The sequence below is a fragment of the Mirounga angustirostris genome, unplaced genomic scaffold, assembly GCF_029215605.1.
Source record: "Mirounga angustirostris isolate CCGP_5_RB_7025 unplaced genomic scaffold, mMirAng1.0.hap1 SCAF_10, whole genome shotgun sequence".
In the NCBI taxonomy this organism is placed as follows: Eukaryota; Metazoa; Chordata; class Mammalia; order Carnivora; family Phocidae; genus Mirounga; species Mirounga angustirostris.
This window is the reverse complement of record NW_026991718.1, coordinates 28,132,476-28,155,200: the sequence shown is the minus strand read 5'-3', so window position 1 is coordinate 28,155,200 and position 22,725 is coordinate 28,132,476.

Genomic DNA, 22,725 nt, shown 5'->3' with positions numbered 1-22,725 from the left:
TAAAAAGCTCAGGGGAAAGAGAGTCTTATGAAAACAGTGTCAGGAAATGCTTGCTGGAGGAGGTGAGGCTTAAGCAAGTTTATGAGATACTCACCAAGGATGTAAAATAAAAGGCACCAGGGAATTCATCACAGTAGGAAAGGAATAGAGGTTGGATGGAAACATATAATCCATGTTTGCAGGGTGGTGAATGGATAAATGCAGGTAGAGTGGGGAGTTTTGTTCACTCTCTCCTTTCCTAGATTTCATTCCAAGAAACCTACCCATGAGATGCACAGTCTGTGGCCAGTAATGAAGGCTAGGACAGCCCATTGGTTTGTTCAACTCCCTCTCCTCATATACACACCTTCCGCTATTAGCCCATATGATTTACCATCCTATCTTTACAAGGAAACTTGGAAGGTTTGGGTGGAAACCATTAGGGAAATAATTAGAAGGTGATCAATATGTAATTGATAATTTTGTGTATGAATAAATGAGCTCAGTTTTTCTGTGCCACAAGAACTGGAAAGAGAATACTTTCATCTCTGTTCTACATTATTTTCTGGAGAGATGCTTCATTCTGTCATCCCTTCACAGATTTATATCAGCTATCCCTCTTCCAGACACACTTTTCACCCTTCTGCAGAAAATAGAAGAGCTGTGCTAAGAGTAGAGATGAGGATTTAATTCATTTTGCTTTTTTGAATTTGTATCCAGTGTCTAGTTTACAACAACTTTGTGTTAACACACACACACATACACATACACACATGTCATATCGTGGTTAACCAGTGGTCTTGTATCTATCCCTGTGTGTGTGTGTAAGAATCTTTTGTTTGTTTGTTTGTTTGTTTATTATTTCATCATAGGGCTATTTTGGAGAGAGAGTATTTCAAGGAGCCTAGAGTCCTGAGAAATTAGTCTATTCTTAAGAATTCATTTCTATTGTTTTAGGAAAAATCAATGAACATTTCTGGGCTACAAGTGACTTGTCTATAAATAGGAATAAATTACCTGCCTTATTTACTTTATAGACTACCATGCCCTTCCCTTTGTGAGGGGGCTATGCACGTTGCAAAGGAGTCAACATGGTCATAGCTAGGGGCAAGGAGTGTACTGAGGGGATGGGAGGACCACCGGGGGAGGTGTGATTACAGACCTTGCAGAGGATTGTGCTGAGTAAGAGAAACAAAACCAGGAATAGGACAATCACACCTGAGGGAACTGAGTGCTAGCTTTTGCTGGAGGTAGAATTAAGTGTCTGTTTTCTGTGAAGGTGGGTCTAATTAACTGCAGAGGGCTTTCATTGTTTTGCTTTATTTGTTTTTTTTGTTTCTGAGTTTGATAGACATGTTGGAGCCAAAGGCGAATCACTTGGTACAAAGGTCACAAACTTGAATAGTTACCCCTCATTCATATAACACCCATGTTATTTTTTAATGCTGAATATTTATGAAATACAGCTTTGAAGGGGCTATTACCAATAGCATGCCCATGGTACCCCATACCAATGTCCATCTGTGCATCTCTCCTATATAATTGTAGAGAAGGAAATAGGTCTGTGTGGGGATAGGTACAATCAGGCTTCAACTAACAGCACCTGACCATCAAGGCAAACGGTATTTCAATGTGGCAGAAAGAATGATACCTAATTCCATCCATCCAGAGTTTTTATCGCTTAGGTCCTGGCCCCCAAAGATTTCTTTTCTTTTCTTTTTTTTAAGATTTTTTTTATTTGACAGAGAGAGACACAGCGAGAGAGGGAACACAAGCAGGGGCAGTGGGAGAGGGAGAAGCAGGCTTCCCTCAGAGCAGGGAGCCTGATGTGGGGCTCAATCCCAGGACCCTGGGATCACGACCTGAGCCGAAGGCAGACACTTAACAGCTGAACCACCTGGGTGTCCCACCCCCAAATATTTCTATTTAAAATGATACACCAGAAGTCCCATTAAGAGACCTAAGCTAACTGAGGTTTGAACATGGGTGTGAGAAATAATCATGCCCATGAGAGAAGAGGTGAATAGGAGCCAGCTATTTTCCATTTATGAGCACGAAATATGACATGATATATAAAGGGGTCTCAAAGCTATATATCAGCTGTTGCCTAAGAAATTAACGGAGTGTAATGCATTTCATTTTTGTGAAAACATAATTATAACTTTGATTTCTGTAGAAATTATCTGAAAGAACAAGTGCATAATAAAAGAAAGGCCAATTCCATCCAAGAAAGGGAGCTCCACTCAGCCATGTATTGTATATATACGTCATTTTCTTTAAGCCTCATTCTAATTTCCATCTTGCCTTTTGGTATTTAGCTCATGCTGAAATTTAACAGGTACCTGAAGTACGTATGTCAGAGGTAGTTAAGATGGAGAGAGGGTTCAACTATATAAAATAGAAACACTTAAAGACATTAGTGTTCATTGTTAGAATGTTCTACTTAGTATACATTCTTTGGGGATGTTGATTCAAAAACCTAAACTGAACGACCACTTGGAAACTGAAATTGACATATTTTTATGTAGTTTTTCTATTCTTCGATTTTTAGGAAACTTTGAAAACCAAACCGAACTAAAACAAAATACAACAAAAAAAAATTTAAAAATCCTACCCTGATACCTGGCAATATTTAAGGGAAAAATGAATTTTTTAGTGAAATTGTTGAAAACTGCTGTCTGTCCATTTTTCTGTTCATGTATAAGAAAAGAGATGGTTGAGTAGGCTTATTAGAAAAATGTAAATTTTAAACTGAAACTGAAAAACAGACACTTTGATAATATTGAGATTACAGATAGGTTCTGTAAAGATGAAAACATGTGGAAAAGGGGGCAAGGAAGATGCTCTTTCATAGGATTTCAATAAAAATTAAAAATAATGTGTAAGTTGGGGTCAGAATTATCAAAGTTTTGAAGAGGCAACTTGCTTGTGTGGTAGTCTGAGCAATCCCTTGTCTGCCATTTTTCCATGGAGTTTTAACAAAAAATGAAATTACCCCTACAAGTAGAGAGAGACTTTAGGAACAAAGTAGAGCTAATTACCTGATCCAGGAAGTACCTTAATATATACTTGACTCAGTATTCTTTGTTTGCAAGTGAGCTAAAAGCTGGAGAAATCCTTTGTTAGGAGAGAACTTAGTCAGGAGGATACATAAGTTTATAGGAAAAATAAAGATTCAGGAATCAGCCACTGGAGGAGCTCACATTCAGCCATGTGCCAGGGTCTAAGAAAGTATCCTCATGAGCCCATGGGATGATGGAGCTGCCGGTGAGATAGGCCCAAATACAAGTCTTGAAATCTGGGTGAAAAGCTTCAAAGTCCCCAAAAGGTAAAACTGACTTTAATAAATGAGCTGATACAAACGCTAGGACATGGAGAAATAAGAGATAAGCCTAGATTTTTAGGGTCTGTGCTTCATTCATCTATCACTGCATAAGAAACCAGCCTAAAATTTAGTAACTTATACCAGCACTCATGATTTATTTTGCCCCTGAATTTGCCATGTAGGTAACATATGGCAGGAAAGGCTTACCTCTGTTCCAGATGGTGCTTCAGCTAGGAAGTTTGAATGGGAGTGGATAATTCACTGGTGGTGGCCTCTCCCACCTTGCTGACATGGTAGTGCTGACTGGGAGCTCAGCAAGGGACACAGGGCAGGGGACTTCAGTCCCATTCCATATGGATTTCTTAATGAGACTGCTGCGGCCTCCTTAAATCATGGCAGCTGGGTTCTAAGAGTGAGAGTTCAAAAATATAAGAAGTGGAAATTGATAGTCTTAAATCATCAGCCAAAACCTGGGAGAGAATCACTTTTACCATCGTTCAAAGCTGTTCCAGAGCCTGCCCAGACTTGAGGGTAGGAGACTTTAGCCCTACCTTTCAGTGGGCAGAGTGGGCCCTGTTTGGTCTGCCACAACCCAGGAGCCATGGGAATCTCCAAGTGCCTCTGAAGCGGTACCTTAGTAAATATATGGTGGACTGAATACTAGAAAGTATTTCTTAGGGCCCCAAATGGAGAATTTTCTTTATTAGGAGTTCAGAGGGAAAACATGCAGGAATATGTGCAGGAAGTACCACCCACAGAATGGACATGGAATATCACTCATGTCCGTAGGATGGAGAAGCTGAGTGGCCACAACTGGTCAGAGTGCTAAGAAGTTTCTAGATGGAATTATAATCACTTCCTACTTAATTGGCCCTACCACTAAGAATCTGCCTTTGCCAAAAATCTGATTCATTTGGTCATTCATGTAGTTCTTTTCTGTACTTCTGGACTTTAAACAATCTTCTTAAGTGTAATAGGTAGCAATGGAAAGAAAACAATGAAAATACTGCCTAAGACATACAAATACACAAATATCTTTGTCACGGTAATAAGAAATAGAGTAAGTACTAAATAGAAAGAAAATGGAAGTACCTTAATACCTAGGTATTTATGGATAAGCCATAGTTACTAAATATTTGTTATAAACCAGTACTGTATAATGAGCTAGGCATATAAAAGTGGAAAATCTTGAGCTCTGCCCACAAGGAATTTTTCTACATTTCTTAGAGATGATATGAGTGTTAAATTCAAGGACTACTATAAAGTGCAACAAAAGTAGCATGTATAATATACAAAGTGTGGTTGAAAATTCTGGGGTTTGGCTAGAGTTCAAAGCAAGCAAACATAATAGCCATAAAAGTAGGTGGAGAAAGTTTTGATACAATAATATTAAAGTTGTAATAGGCCAGTGAGTATTCTAGTGGAGGGCAACATGCACAAGACAATTTTTTTTACTACATTTTTTGTAGTAACAGGAAAGAAAGTAAACCTAAGCAGTATTTCAAAGTTATTAAATGAAGTTTTCTTAAAACCAATTAAAAGTCACACGACCGAAACCATCATTCATGTGTATTTTAATATTCTCACATAGAGGTAAGAATGAAAGATGCTTTCAAATCCTTATTTTATTTTGAGAGAGGAGAGGCAAAGAAATCCAAACTGGTAAGAAACTGATAGCAGTAAAGAATTCAGTGAAATATATAATAGTTGCTGACAAGTCTAAGCCATTAAAGAGACATGTTGTGCAATAGGAGTCCAATTTGATTCCAACTGACAGATAAATCCTGTTTTAAAAATAGCTTTTTGTGATCTGAAAAACGATCAGAAGAAAAGTCTGAGTATGCAAACACCTGTAATAAATCATCTGCATATAGGGAAACAATATATCAGATGATGCCAGTTTAACTCATGAGGGGAATTGAATTAAGATGAGCAGCAGCAAGGATCTCATCTAAAATTTAAAGCAGAAGGTGAGATAAAAGACAGGCTAGAATGTCTAGTTACTACTGCTCTGCAATGACAAAGCCACACCTTGGTTTGATAGCCAGGACACAAGGCTCAGCATTTTCCTCTCCCTCTTTGCCCTATTAGTTATGTAAGCATGGAAAGAATTGCAGATGACCTGCCTCTACTTTTGTCCAAGTGATATATAAACATTATATACTAATGTGTTACAAAGAGGCTATTGCTTCACATATATGATTTCTAAAGAACTATACTTCTTTAGAAAAAGATCGAATCCGATAAGCACCCTGTAAGTAATGTGTATACTTAAATGATCATACAATCCAATTGACTTTTTACTTTTTGTGTACAGTTTTATAATTTCTGTTTTTAATTTTTTAACTCTATGATTTTAACATGTGCACAGATTCATTGAGTCATCACTCTTATTGGGACAATCCCTTCACCCAAACACATCCCCTCAGGATCTGCATATACAGTTGCATGTTCAACCCACCCCTAAACCTGAAAATAAATCTGCTCTCCATCACTAAAGTTTTATTTTCCAGATGACATAAATGGAACCATACAACATATAACCTTTGAGATGGTAACCTTTTGAGACTGGCTTCTGTCACTCAATATAATGCCTGTGAGTTTCATCCAAGTTGTTGCATATATCGATAATTTGTTCTTTTTTATTAATGAATGGGATTCCATACTATGGTTGTACCATATTTTGCTTATTTACTTATCCACTGAAGGATATTTGTATTGTTTCTGCTTTTTTAGCATTTACTCACACAGCCACTATACATATGCATAGGTGGGTTTTTGTGTTAATCTATGTTTTCATTTCTGAAGGATAACTACTTAGGCACAGGGTGACTAGGTCATGTGCAGAGTGCATGTTCAGCTCTGTAAGAAACTGCCAAATCATTTTCCAAAGTATCTGGAATTTAAACATTATCTCCACATCCAAAACCTCATCATATAATGTTATTTTTGTGTGTTTAATTGCCAAGTGCATTTTTTAAAAACTCAGGTAGAGAAAAATAATCTATTATATATACCCAGATATTTATCATATATCTCTTGCTCTTCTTTTATTTCTCATGTTCCACATTTTCTTACCACTATCATTTCCCTCCCTTCTGAAGAACTTTTTTTTTTTTTTTTTTTTTGACAGAGAGAGACACAGTGAGAGAGGGAACACAAGCAGAGGCAGAGGGAGAGGGAGAAGCAGGCTTCCCACAGAGCAGGGAGCCCAATGCAGGATTTGATCCCAGGACCCTGGGATCATGACCTGAGCCAAAGGCAGACGCTTAATGACTGAACCACCCAGGCGTCCCTCTATATTTTGTTATTATCTCATAGTTTCCTGAGGCTCATCCAGTGAGTTTGGGCAATTGTCCTGGTTGGATTCAGGCCACAAGTTCTAGTCTGCCTTCTGTGACCCCTGGCTCCACTGTTTCAGGTGTTAGTTAAGCGTTTAAAGCTTTTGCAGTGGTTTTGTTGTCTTCCACTCAGTAGTCAGTCTGGGACCTGAGTGGAAGTCTATTCATTAGCTCAGTTCTCAGTTTTTGGGATGATAGTTAGGATCAAATGCACACACAGGCAGCAAGGGGAGTAAAACCAGGGTTCATAAGCAACTTTATGGGATTGCTTTCCCAAGCGTTTCCTGTTTCACTGTGTAATCCTCCTGGTTCTCTCTGGTTTTCCTTTTCAGTCCTCCATCCAGAAGCCATCCATTTGTAGTATTGTCATTTGTGTTGGAGACTAAACAGGAACGAGGGGTGTGGACGTGAGAATGGTAGGGAGAAGCGGATAGACACAGAAAGAGAAAAATCAGAGGAGTTGGACCTGCTCTCTTGGAAGGGCAGTTCTGGTCAGCCTGGAGGAAGGTTCCTTCCCTCCGAGTTTGGCTCATGGTTTTCCACTGTGGCTGTCATGCTCTCACCATAGGATTTTGTGAGGACTGGACCATGACAGCTTTTAGAAATCACGAATAAAGCTGCTATAAACATTTACATCTGTGTTTTGGTGTGGACAAATATTGTTATTTCTCTAAGTACAATACCCAGAAATAAGAATGCTGGGTCAAATGGTGAGTATATGTTTAACTTTATAAGTATTTTCAGACTGTTTTCCAGAGTGACAGTAACACTGTGTTTTCCCACCAGAAATGCATGAGTTCCAGTTGTTCTGCATCCCACTCTGCATTTGATATTGTCTGTAATCTTATTTTAGTTATCCTAATATTTGGGTAGTGACATATCATTGTGGTTTAAATTTGTATTTTCCTAGTAGCTAATGATGTTGGACATCTCTTCATGTGAGTTTTTGCCATCCTTATATTTTCTTTGAAGTGTCTGTTTAAGTCCTTTGTCCGTTTTGTACATTTGACTTGTCCGTTATAATTGTATAGGGTTTTGAGAATTCTTTATATAGTTTGGATACAATTCTTCATAGATGTGTGGTTTGCAAATATTTTCTTCCAACTCATAGCTTGTCTTTTCGTTCTCTTGATAGTCTTTGACAGAGCAAAAGTTTTCAATTTTGATGAAGTCCTATTTATCATTTTTATCATCAAAAATGCTTTAGGTGTCATTTTTAAGAACTCTTGTTCTAAACCCGGGTCATGAGGATTTTCTCCTGAAAGTTTTATAATTTTTAGTTTACATTTAGATTTAGGATCCATTTTGAGTTGACCTTTGCATGAAGTGTGATATTTAGGTCAAAATTTGTTTTCACCTATGGATGACCAATTATTCCAATGCCATGTGTTGTAAAGACCAACTTTTCTCCATTTAACTGATTCTTCATCTTTGTCAAATAGCAAATGGCTATATCTGTTTGAGCCTTTTTCTGCTCTACCTATTCTTTTCAAGTAATTATGTCTTTCTATGCCAATACCACCTTCTTGATTACTGTAGCTTTATAGTGAGTCTTAAAATCAAGTAGTCTGAATCTTCCAAACCTGTTCTTCTCTTTTAAGCTGCTATAGACATTTCGGTCCCTTTGTTCTTACATACAAATTTTAGAATCAGCTAAGACAAGAAATTTTAAGGAAACAATAATGTATGTCTTTAATCTTAACCAACCAACACTTTCTCTTATTTAAGAAGAAAAGTTAATATTTTACCTTGTTTTTCATATTGTACATTTGATGTCGACAGAAACTGATTTACAGAACATTAGCTATAAAAAGTTTGAGTTTAAAATATATACATATTTTATATAATATAGATATATATTAGACCTACCAATTGCCTGTTAATGATGTATTTAAAATCCACTTTTTTCCCCATACACTATTGGGTTCATATACAAAGATATAAATACCAAAGTAAAAATAAATTCAATACTTAAAATTTAAAAGTCTGCAGTTGAGTTTACAAAAGTTTAACACATCTCCTAAGCACCATTACTAATGACAAGATTTGGGTTGTGTAACCCTCAGGATAAATAATGGTATGTGCTTTGAAATACTTGGTCTTCCATTATGTCAGGCACATTCTATGGCCCAACTACCCCACTACCTTATTTTCTGCTAGATTCCATTAAACTACACAGAAACAAAAAATGCCACATTGTTACTTTTATAACCTCTTTTATAATGATCCAATTCTGGAAAATGAGATCAGAGGGAATGTCCACTTCTGATTTTCTGGAAAAAGCTTTTCTCTGAAAAGACACGTGGAAAAATGCTTGTTTTTGTGTTGCCTGGATGTGGCCATGTTTCGTATGTCTCCTGTGGCAACCATCCTGGAACAATGAGAGCAGAATCATGGCCATGTTTAGGGTTGCTGCTGTAACAGTAGAAATGTTGTCATTGATTACACTTTTGAGTTGCTCAAATCAACCCTAGGACTACCATTTGCTTCCAGGAGTATTTTTTTAAATAATAAATTACCTTATTTTCTAAGCCACTTTGGGTTGGGTATCCTGTTATTTATAGTCAAAGGCCTCCAAATAGACCTATCTCTATAAATGTGCAACCAACGGAAATAATTTCATTAGAATCTCTTCCTTTCTTTTCCGGGGAAACTCTGATTTCTTACTAGATTAAGACATGTATTCAGGGCCTTTTGAAAGGCCATGGAAAAAAAATAATATTGTCCATGCACCCTGACTTCCTTCATCAGAAGACTATGCTACTTTACTCATGTGGAATTTCACATTTCTGATTGTGCTTATACTTAGAGTAGGATGATATGGTGCAAAAAGGGCTCTACTTGGAGTCCTAAGACCTCAATCCTGCTCCTGACTTTGTTAGTAATTTACTCCATTGATTAGGGTGACTTATTAACTACTCTGTGCCAGTTTCCTCAACTGAAAAATAACACATTTTATGGAAATACTGTAAACTCTGGGAGAAATTAATTACTGCCCTACCACACTACCACACCCCAACACACAAACACACTGGACTCTTAAGGAGTAGGAGCTCTTATAAGGTCCAGGAATAGGAACTGTTGCTTTTATTGTACTTGATAGAGGTTACAAATATATACTGCCATGTGGAATGTTATTTGGAATCCCTCTTTAGATTCCTATTTTTGGAAATCACAAAATCTCCATACTCTTTTGGTTTACTTCTTCCTGTCATTGGTAAAGCATGAGAAACCTGGCATTGTCTCTCATTTGGGATCACTGGACCCACCCAGACAAGGACTAGGCGGCCTAGGGAAATTCTGTTTAGTGGACTTGCTTAAGAAGGTTATTTTTTCTGCAATTCTTGTGATTAGAGTAGAAAACAAATTAAGTCTAAGATTACTGCGTACAGATGGAGTGAATAGGCCAAGGAGTTCACTAAGCCAACTCTGGTCTTACCTTAAGCCAGAGAAGAAAATAAAAGCTCTGCTTGCTTTAAATCATATCACAATTCCTTTATGAAACTCTTTCTTTTTATTCTCTTGCTGATTCCCTCAAAACTTCTACATATTCTCTAGGCCCTCAAGTAATCAAACCCTATCATCTGAATATCTGGCCCATCCTGTGCAATCACTGTCAAGCTAATGGAAACAGCAACTGTTGATTAATCTGAATGGATTTGCACTTTCTCATTGAATAAGACCTCAATCTTTACAATAAACTGAGGAACTTTTGCCTAATTTAGAAATGTGTATATCTTAAATACATAGTGAGATATACATAAGAACTCTATCAAAGATAACCAAAAAATACCATAAGGTATCTTTAAAAATTGGTTGCAACTGTAGAGGTGGACAGACTGGCCAAGTGGAGAGAATAATTGGAATAACATATTTTTGAAGGAGGCCAAATGAGTGGCAGTGTGAAATGTATATCCAGTGGTCTCATCTATGGGTTAAGATCCTAATCAAGACTTGCATGGACATCAAAGATACTAGTTTTTATATCGTAATTATATCTTATTTGAGATGACCAAATTTCAAAATGTTTTATTCATGCTTTATTTAGCAAGCATGAATTTTTGTATGCAAGGCACTCTAATAGTATGAGGATTACAATGATTATAAGGTCATATTCTTTGTCTTAAATAGGCTTAAAGTATAAACAAGAAGAAGAAGAATCATATAAGTGCAATGAAATGTTCTATCTGATATGGAGGCAAATACCTGTTATAAAGCTTGGCACATAATCACTATTTAATGAGTGTTTACTTAAAAATGAATAGAAGAATTGTTGCAAGTATGTGTGTGGCAAATTGACTGATAGTTATGTTATCAGAGGGAAGGTTTGGGAAGGGTTTATTAGAGGAAGTTGGTTTGGAAAAAATGGTAGGAATTGATCATGGTGAGCACAAAGGAGAAAGACATTAGAGGCAGAGGACTTTGTGATCAAAGATTCAGAAGGACACATTGTAGAATTGTATTTACATTTGACATGGAAGCCTGCCCAGAGGATGCCTAGGCATTTTGCAAATATGCAGAGCAAGTATTCTGATGACGCTCTTTCTTTACCAAGATGAGAAGTATTTAGAGTTGCCCATGGAAACTTTCCTAGTTATTCACATGCGAAGAATTTGCCTAGTTAGCTTTGAGAAAGCTATTTGTTCATTCACGAAGTCGTACATTCTTGCATTCATACACATTTATTGAGTGAATATTTATGTGAAAGTCTGTATCACTAGGACCGTAAGGCTTTGCAGCTTAACATGTTTCCCAGGAAGAAGAAGCATCTGCATCACCTAGGAGCTTGTTAGAAATGCAGATTATGAAGCCAGCCTCAGACTTACTGAATCAGAATCTGCATTTTAACAAGATTCCCAGATAGTTCATATGAATATATCTGAGGGATACAAAGAAAGCTTACTTCCAGCTGTCTGGGACTTCCCAGTCCAATAAGGGAGATAAAACACATGTGCAAATAGTCGTACTTTAAGAGCCAGTGCCTATATGGTACATGCCAATGTGTGGCACAACCTGGCACAGACTTTGAAGTCAGATGCTGATTAAAAAAAATAGTTGTTTGTTTTCTATGTGAATTTGACAAGTTACTTTTCCTTTCTCTGACTCAATATCTTTACCTGTGGGTTACAGATGATTTAAGTACTTTACTAGGCTGTTTAAGAATTAGGAATGTTCCATTTGAGTGCTTCACACAGTACCTGGAACAGAATAAGCACTGACGAAATAGTAATGATTATTCTGGAGGTTTAAGAGTTAACTCTTTGCAGGTAAATATTCCATTACTTTGCAGGTAAATTTTCATGGAAAAGTGGTATTTTATCTGTCTCTTATTCATAGTTTTAATGTAGGGTGTTGAGAATGCACAGGGGACAAGATATTCAACCGTCTAGTCATGATTTTCAACTATAGGAAGCTGTATTTCTTACACATATAGATACTACTTGAGAGTCAAGGACCTTCTGTGTTAGAACACCCATCATGCAATTTAGACCCATTATCTAACTGCAAATGTAATAACATAGCATAAATTAAATAGGTTGTGCAAATACATTACTGATTTCATTGTTTCAGAATACCTTTAAGACAAAATCCTTTTCAAAATAAACAAACTGCCTCTTATAGTTTGCTTAGCTTAAAATTAAAATTAAATGGCTTTGCCTCTTTACTGTTGGAAACAGAGTGAGGCTTTATAAAAATCATGAAATCCAATTATGGGTATTCACAGTGAATGGACAAATACAAATCATGCACCTTAGAATTTGCTGCCGTTTGTCAATTTAAAGATTTTTCTTGGTAAAATGTAGACTTCCATAGACTTTGTTTGATTGAAGAGATTGTAACTGAGTAAAATCATTTCATCAAACTCACCTTGATTATGAGAGCCAGCACAGACGATAGTACCTGCCTTCTCAGTAGCTGTCGGCAGGAACAGCCAGTTCTCTCACACCGTGGACTAAGAAAGGTGAAGTGTCCACATTCAGCTGATGAGACAATGACTAATCCTAGCCACTCAATTATTTCATTATAATTTTACTAACTTTTTAGGTCACAGCGCTTGGGTTAATGCTCATTGTTAGAATTGTCCAAATTATAAGAGAAAACAAAGACAGTGCTACCCAGGGAGAAATGTGTGTAGTTATTTACTGTTCCATCCTGTCCTTCCTTTCCCAAAGCCCTGCCCAATGAAAATGAAAGTTTCTTCAGAGGGCAATAGGAAGTTGCAAGAAGACGAGACACAGGTGTAGAAAATAGGACTTAGAGACTTTTCATCAGATAATTCTGTGCCTTCTGGGTTTGTGCATTTCCATCTGGCTCAGGTTATATTTTTAATCAATATACTGGCTTTCTTCTTCTTTTTTTCTCCTTTGGGGGCCTGTAAGAGGGAATATTAAGGACTTCCATCTGCCTTCCTCCAGGTTACTCAAGAGAGTGGAATTTTTGCTACAAGCAGGAGGTAGACCAGCAGTTTGAGCTACTGAAATCTTTTAGGTTGGGGCTTGACAAAGACTATAAAGGAAGGATTTCGACAGTGTGCTTGTGTGTTCTGTGGGCTACTGGTGGATTTTCAATATATATCAATATGTAATAATATATATATATATAATAAATAAGTATATATATTTTTATGAGTGATCTATAAACAGTTGGGTCATTTTGTAAGAAAAAATGAAGCAATTTGTTCACAATTATTTCATAAATGTTATCATATGTAAGATACAAATGTTCACCAAAGTATCATCATAAGCTTAAAAATGGCACCTGTTTTTATCGAAGACTATTTGGAGCAGTTTTTTCACATAACTTCCAGTTTACAAGTTGCTCCTTGTCTCAGCCTAAGTATTTTCCCTATTTTTTTTAATAATTGAAGTATAATTAACAGAGTGCTATATTAGTTTCAACAATTCTATACATTATCAGTGCTTGTCATGATAAGTGTACTTTTAAAAAAAGATTTATTTATTTATTTGAGAGAGAGAATGGGTGGGAGGGGCAGAGGGAGAGGGAGAGAAAGTCTTAAGCAGACTGCACTGAGTGTGGAGCCCAATATGGGGCTCTATCTCACAACCCTGAGATTATGACCTGAGCAGAAACCAAGAGTTGGACACTTCACTGACTGCACCACCCAGGTGCCCCGCAATAAGTGTACTCAATCCCCTTCACCTATTTCATCCATCCTCCCACCCACCTCCCCTCTGGTAATCACCAGTTTGTTCTCTGTATTTAAGAGTCTGTTTCATTTGTCTCTTTTTTCCTCTGTTTGTTCATTTGTTTTGTTTCTTAAATTCCACGTGAGTGAAATCATATGGTATTTGTTTTCCTCCGACTTATTTCCTTTAACATTATACCCTCTAGGTCCATCCATGTTGTTGCAAATGGCAAGATCTTATTCTTTTTTATGGGTGAGCATCAGGGAAATACAAATCAAAACCACACTGAGATATCACCTTACACCTGTAAGAATGGCTAAAGTCAAAAACACAAGAAATAACAAGTGTTGGCAAGGATGCAGAGAAAAAGAAACCCTCATGGACTGTTGGTGGGAATGAAAATTGGTGCAGCCACTGTGAAAAAAAATATAGAGGTTCCTCAAAAAATTAAAAGTAGAATTACCATATGATCTACTATTCCACTAGTGGGTATTTGCCCCCCAAAAATGAAAACACGAATTTGAAAAGATACATGCACCCCTGTGTTTATTGCAGCATTATTGACAATAGCAAGAATATGGAAGCAACCCAAGTGTCCATCAACTGAAGAATGGATAAAGATGTGGTATATATATATATATATATATATATATATATATACATATATATATATACACAATAGAATATTACTCAGCCATAAAAAGGGGTATTTTCTTATCTTTCGAGTGCTAGTTTCATTTGCTAAATTGGCATTTTCATTATTTTTGTTACTTTATATCCCAAATTGTAATAAGAAGTCCAGTAGCTCAAAAATGATCCATTAAAGCACAAAAGTAGTAATAAGCATAACAAAATGTCATAAATCCTATTAATCCAAAAAGACAAAGTGAATCTGTGTGTGCTCAAAAAAATTTATCTGCGAGTGGGGTAACTTTTTACAGACATCAAAACCAAAATGTGAATAAGTATAATATAGACACCTGAAAATCAGATTTTTTTTTTTGTAGACACCTATTGTTCTCCTAGTCCCCGTTGTCTTACCTGTTAAATATTTCACCACAGTGTCTTGAGCCATAGATTATCCTGACATTTTCAAAGAAAGCAGAGTAACCTCTCTGTTGTGTCAATAGATTTTTCTGAATAAGTGCAGAGTAATGCTGTCCAGGATGATTTTGATGGATACAGTCACTAATGGTAGAGAGGATAACAAATCTAGGAAGGCATCATTTGAAGTTGTTTTCCTTATGACAAAAATCAGTCAATTGTCTTGCATGGTAGCTTATGAAAAAAGTTAGTGCCCTTTCAGAGAAACAAAATAAACTATTGTCAAAATTCATAATCAATTGCATTTTTGGCCATCAAACATTAAGTGCTTTTAATAGGAAATGCAAGCACTATCTTGTATGCAGACTGGGAGATATTTAAACTTACATTTTGATAAAACTAAACTGTATGAATCCATTCTTGGCACATATATGGTGAATACATATTTAGTCTTTGTAAGCCTTTATGTGGCTGTACAGTTTTATTGGAATCAAGGCTGATGGAGCAGAGATGTAAAGAAGGATGCTGTGACATGAATAAAGGTTTGCACCTGAGTGCCTGTATACCCACTGCTTTAATCACAGGAACCAGTTGGAAGATAACAAAATGCTCCTCATCTTGGTTCTGTATTAAAGAAAATTGTGCAAATTGTAAATACAGTCAAATCATAGCCATAGAGTGGTTGTTTTCAGTGTACTCTTTGGAGAAAATTGGCACCAAACAAAAGACTTTCCTTTTCCATTTTTTTTTTAAAGATTTTATTTATTTATTTGACAGAGAGAGACACAGCGAGAGAGGGAACACAAGCAGGGGGAGTGGGAGAGGGAGAAGCAGGCTCCCCGCAGAGCAGGGAGCCTAATGCGGGACTCAATCCCAGGATCCTGGGATCATGACCTGAGCTGAAGGCAGTCGCTTAACCAGCTGAGCCACCCAGGCGCCCTCCTTTTCCATTCTTAAATAAGCCATCAAGTGGACACGGTATTCAAGTAAGCACTGTAAATTATGGTTAGGATAAAAATGTCTTAATGACACTAATAATGCTAGTAAAGACAATTTATATTGTTTTTAATATATTGCTCAAGTGGAATATTTCAGTAATACAATTGATTTCTTAAGGAGTTTTAATCTCTTGTTTTGAATCTAAAATATGATGATTTCAATGTAGTAGATAAAATATCTGGGCTTAAAAGGAAGACAAAATCTTGGTGCAAGTGACTCCATTGCTGAGGAAGGTATTCTTTTCCAGAACATGATAGTTGTTTTCATTTATCTGCGAATCACACCTGAGTGTTGAGACAGACTCTGATGAAGTCCTTTCCAGAGCTGAAAGCAATAAATAAACAGATTAAGAATCTATTCAACCCTACCTCCCAAGTTGAACCATTTCAACTTACCAGTTTTTGAATATAATAGGCTTGTCAATTTACCTTATGATGGAGTCCATGAAAAGAGTTTTATGTATGACTGTCCTTTTTTTTAATGATTTCATGATTGATCCTAATATGAAGAACTATCTAACACAGCCATCAAGTACTTCCATTCCAGACCACATATAATAATTATGAACTACTGTCATATAATTTACGAAAGGAAAGAATAATGAAAGGAACTAACAAGATCATGGTGAAGCTCCTCATCATGAAATCAGATAAAATTTCTAAAAAGACGATAGCAGGAGGGGAAGAATGAAGGGGGGGAATCGGAGGGGGAGACAAACCATGAGAGACGATGGACTCTGAAAAACAAACTGAAAGTTCTAGAGGGGAAGGGGTGGGGGGATGGGTTAGCCTGGTGATGGGTATTAAAGAGGGCATGTACTGAATGGAGCACTGGGTGTTATACACAAACAATGAATCATGGAACACTACATCAAAAACTAATGATGTAATGTATGGTGATTAACAAAAAAAAAAAAAAAAGAAAAAAAAAACAAATATAAATATGGATAGTTAGTTACCTATTTGGTTAGTTTCTTAATCAATAAAATCCAGTTTCCCTCACCTCAAAAAAAAAAAAAAAAAAAAAGACTGAACATTGTATCATCTCAGGAATCTCTTCCACCCACAGAAATCTTGCTTCTCTGAATTTCTAAATCATTTCTTTTCTGTATCAATTGTTTTCTTACTTTTCTGTGCTTGGTTTAAGTTTTCTTCCTCATTTGCTCTATGTTCACATTGCATGTAAGTTACTATTTATTGTAAGCAAACTGCTAGTGTAAACAACAAAACCACACCCAGTTGTTTATGTTTTGTCTATGCCTGTTTCAGGTCAACGATAGAAGAGTTTAACAGTTGTGACAGGAACCACGTAGCCCAGAAAACCAAACCTATTTCTTTTACCCTGTCCCTTTATGGACAGACCTTATACTAGGGTATAAGTTGTTCAAGGCCAGAGATTTAGTAAGTTTTTTCAAATACTTGATGAATGGGTTGTCTCAGGTTTAATACCATCTGATATTTTTATAGTGAATTTATTCAACCATCTATAATTACCCTTATGGATACTTTTACCAGAATGTCACTCATATTCAAACTATCTTCAGTCAAGTTAAAACCCAGCTGGAATATCATGAGCAGTTATGCATGAATCAAAGGTGTTATCCTATTTACTACCAGTACAGTAAAGTAAGCCTGGTAAGTTCTCATGGGACTGAAGCAACACATTTTGACAATTTCCAATTAGCAATCCCAAACTGATTCTCCAAAATAAGACTGCAGCTCCTCAAAAGACCCATGTTCTCCTAAGGCAGAGTTGAGTTACTATAAATCATAGTGACACAGTGCACTCACCCATAAGACCTAATATAAGGATAGTCTCCTCAAGCACATTCCAATTCAGCCTTATCCTAAAAAGCACCTTGGGGTACACTGAAAACTCTATGGCTACTCATATCTTTTTATCAGTTATAAGTGAATGGTTTTTAAATGCAAACATTTTCTGTTAAGAGAGTAAAGTAAAACCTGCATATTTTGGAACATTTTAAGATTAATAGTCAGCCTTGTAGATGATGGAGACTGAGTTCAGGATCATTACATTTTCAGTCACTTCCAGAACCTCCAATCTATAAGATTAAAGGCAGTCTATTTTTAAATTCCTGCAACATACCCCCATACTAGTTTACTCATATATGGGGGGTGGGGTTATTTCTTTATTGGATTATAGAATAACATGGTTATTTCAATCATGTGGCCATGAATTTTTTTAGCTTTGCACATATAAAAGATATATCTCTGGTACCTAAATTATTTCAGGAACAAAGAGATAATTCAATGTTTCAGAACTTTTAAAAATCAGACTCCTATCATATATTTAAGCCATAGTTTTAGAGACAGACACACTTTTAAGGAACATCTGGTCAAATGTACTCATTTTATAAGTGAGGAAAGAGAAAAGTAAAGTGGGGCGCCTGGGTGGCTCAGTCGTTAAGCCTCTGACTTCCGCTCAGGTCATGATCCCAGGGTCCTGGGATCGAGCCCCACAGAAGGCTCCCCGCTCTGCTGGAAGCCTGCTTCTCCCTCTCCCACTCTCCCTGTTTGTGTTCCCTCTCTTGCTGTGTCTCTCTCTGTCAAATAAATAAAATCTTAAAAAAAAAAAAAAAAAGAGAAAAGTAAAGTGATTTGTCCAAAGTCAAATAGCTAGTGGGGAGATGAGGATGAGACAACTTTGCCCCGGTGCCTGATCAGACAGATAACACATTGCTGTCTTCATATGGTGTTAATCCCCAAAGAAGATTTCAGCTGTTTTATACCTCTTTGAGAAGAATTGGATGAGATTCCACTGAGTCTGACCGGAAGAGATAAGCACCATTGTTCACACATGGCAGCTAACAAAACTGAAGATTAGACATGAGAAGTGATTTGCCCAAAGTCATATCGCAGGTAAGGGCTTGAGTACCTTCATCACCGTTCTCTTTACCAGACTCCCACTGAGGTTGCTAGTTTCTGCATGAAAGCTTATATCAACAGTTTTCATTTCACAGACAATCAAATGATGTATTTTGTAACTATATGGCCACAGGTTATGATTAATTGCAGTATGCACTAATTTAGATGTTGTAGAAATTAAGAGGTAATTATGTGTCACTAAAATTATCTGCACACATCACCAATTACTGTATAGACTACTGTAGTTGGCAGTAATACTCCCCTACAGAAAAAGTGTGGAAAAATACATTGCTCTAGGACAAAATTTTCATTTTCTGTTTATCAAGATCGTTACCCCTCAGATCATGAAAAAGCCCTAATGTAGTCTTCTAAAATGATAATCTGCCTTTCTTTTGCACAGTTATTATATCTAGATGTTGACTTCAGTCTTCATTCACTTTTGTTAGTTTATAAGCAGTACTGTGTTGAGGAGCAGGAATTATAAAATGTGTGAAAATTTATATCCAACAAGTTATAAATAAATAAATACAAACCTGAAGTCTGGTATCTTATCTTAATAATGTCTACTCAAAAACCACCTTGAATTTTGCGGAGTGGCTCCATGTGTCATTTCTCGGAATTGTCCCTTTCCCATATGATGTGTTCCTCTAGATTAGAAATAATCTACAGGAGGCATAAACAAATGGAAGCAACATTTTGACGACCATAGATTTTAAGACTCAACTAAATCAGTGAGATAAATTGGTTAAATGTATATCTTAATACTGTCACAGTTTTTTTAAACAGGTCAATTTCTATGTTGCATGTACAGACTTCCTAGAATTTTCATTTCTAGTCATTAGTAAATTACATTCTAAGTTTAAGTCAGTGCTAGTAATGTTTGTGTGGGTGGAAGGAGGATGAATGATGTGTGTATGTGTGTGTTTGGGAGGCATGGCTACTGCTGATCAAACCAATTTAGCTATTGTAATGGAATTAGATATTTTTTCCTTAGACATGTTTTGGCAATTACCATGCAATGACATAGTGCACAGATTTTGTTTGCTTTCTTTCTTTTGAAATATTTAGAGTAGTCATAGTTCTTTTTTTTCCTCATAAAATAAACAGTGAAGCAGAAGAAAGTCAGAATTGAGTTTTATTCTAATTGTACATTATCAGCATTGTAACCTCAGCTCACATGTTTCTGTGACAGATGCTAATTAAATGACCTTTAATCCAGGAAAGTCTATATTTAATTGTGTGTCATGGAGTGCAATTTTTTTTTTTTTTTAATTCTAGGTGCCAGCCATGCCTACCACCTCTTTCTGAGGAAACCAGTGACAAGAAGTTATTTCTATATAGTTTTCTCTCACTTTTTTTCTGTATTCTTCTGCCTGGTCATAATAGATTGAATCTAGAGCCAGAGGCAATCATGGATTACTTGTTAATAAAAAAGATGAACTACCCAGAGGTGATTTAACGTAAGATCTCTTAGTACTGGTGTACTATATTGGATACTCAAAAGCATAATCAGGAAACATTGAAAGAAGGTCCACATAGAAAATATAACACAAGGAAAATGTACCCTATTCTGAAAAGGTTTAAAGAAAACTGGGTCATTAGAGCTGTTAATATATCCTGAGGAACTGTAAGAAACTTTTCCTACCATCTTTGAAATTCTGACATGTTCCAGTCTCTAAATTTCTGGAACCCAAGATGACTATGGTGTGGTGAATATAATAGTCCCATAGTTCCTAATCCCCCTGTAATTCCTTGTAATAATCCTTATATCAAAGAAACAAGGCAATGGAAAAAAGTAGGATGTGTAAAAAAGAAAGGTGCAATTACTACACTTCAGAATAACACTTATGAAACTGGAAGGGAACATAGAGGTCATCAGTGATAATCTGTTTATCTTCCTTAGTTATTAGTGAAGGAGCACTAGAATCTACATTTTCAATAGTCTTTCCTCTACTAACCTAACTTTCTAGACTTATTTCAGAGTACAACCCCACCTTTCAGTATTCACTCTGAAATAATTACTCAGTGATCCACCCATAGGTAATAGCTCATGGCACACACTCTTGCTCCAGTTTCCAGTTCTTCCTTCCACTTATCTCTCTGACAAAATCCAGTCACCTTTTAAGATCTGGCCAGAATGCCAGTACCTACAAATCACCCTTGATACATGACAACACGGTCTTCCTACATACATGATCATCCCGTATTATATATTGTCTCATATTTCAGTAGCTTCAGCACTTGTCTGCTTCTCTCAAGTGATCATCTGCTTTTTAAGGAATTGACACCAATTCTACATGTCTCTCCGACCACTCCACAGGAACTAGAACAAAGGCCATCATATATTGCAGATGCTTCAAAAGTGGGATGAGTTGAGCTGAGGTGAACGGACTCTTGTTCTTTCTGTCCAGTTGTGTTGTGTTGGCCGGTGGGGTGAAAATAATGAACTTTTTCCTTTTAGGATATCATATTTCAGAATAGTTATTTGTCTTTAATTCTTTTAAAAATATGGTTTAAGGAGAAAAAATATTTCCTCTATTAAAACCATATAGTGACTAAAAAAAATGAAATAAAAGATTTCCTAACCAGGTAACAATACAAAATTCAGGAACTAGAATAGGTCTTGCCACTGGCATAATAAACCTTTTAATTTTATTGTATCTCCTATTAATTCATTATCTCTTTCTGTCAGCATATACCACAAGCAGATTTCTGAAACTTCCTCCTAAATAATTCTCATGCTAAAAAATGAATTATTTAGTTACTCATGAAAGATATTGATGGTCTGAGACGGTGAAGAAAATAATTGGTCTGCTTTGTTTGTCTGATTTAAGGTTTTCTTTTGTTTTTTATAAACAATGTATTGCAATTATCTTAGACTTCCTAGATGCTGAGAGCTAGAATGGACCTTAGATATTATTTAGCTAATATTACATAGAGTTGGTAACTGAGCAACATGGTCTATGGAAACACCTCTTCATACTTTTCTTTCCCCCCACTCCCTTGATGATGATGCTTTCCATGTGTTCCTGAGGCTTTTGGTGTCTCCACTTCTCCTAGAGTTAATTTGTGGTTGTTGGCTTGCCAGTCTGTTCCTTTACATTTTACTTTCCTTGAATTCAGGTACACATCTCACTAACATGTGATCTTTAGTATCTACCAGAAACCTATGAAGCACTCAATAAATGTTTGGTGAAAGAATGAAATGACTTGTATCAAATATACAAGATAGTCGCTGATTAACAACTATTTCCAATGAATTGTTTAACTATTTCCACTCAATGAATTACTTATATCCAAGTTGAGCTAAGCCATAAATGAGATTTTCAAATATTCATTAGTCTTTCATCAAGCAGTAAATTACCCTAAACTGTTTTGTCTTTTCTATTCTTATTCTAATCCCCTTTTAGAAATCCACTTCCAATTCAGCAACCAAAGCAGAAGCAAAATGATAATATCTAAATACCCCCCCCATTTTTTTCACTCTTAAAATTCCTACAGAGTAGTTAGATCAGCACTATTTGATTTCTTGATTATGCAAAGCATGATTTCTACAAGCAAATTCATTTTAACCAAATTCAATAAAAACATAATTGGTGCTTCCATGATTTGCCTTTTTTAAAAAAATATATAGCAGAATGTATTCTCTAAGTAGTTATTGGGTGTAAATCATATATAAAATATTTTGAATATTTTCATTGCATTATACTAATAGCTTAAAAATAAACACTTATTTCTAAAATATCTGCTTTGTGCTTTCATGTTTGCTGAAATGTGGTTTACCAGTTTTAGAAAATGACTGGAAGTAAAAAGAATACTTGTTTTTTCTTTCTTTTGTTTGTTTTTGTTTTTTCGGGTTTTTGTTTTTGACTAAAGGAGAAACTTGGAAATCTCCAAGGAGATCTGGGTTTTAGATCTGTGCAGAATGGCCACACTGCTTGTCTACAACCTTGACCTTCCCCTTACATTTGTCATAGGTTGAGCATCTATTGAGGAATGTTACT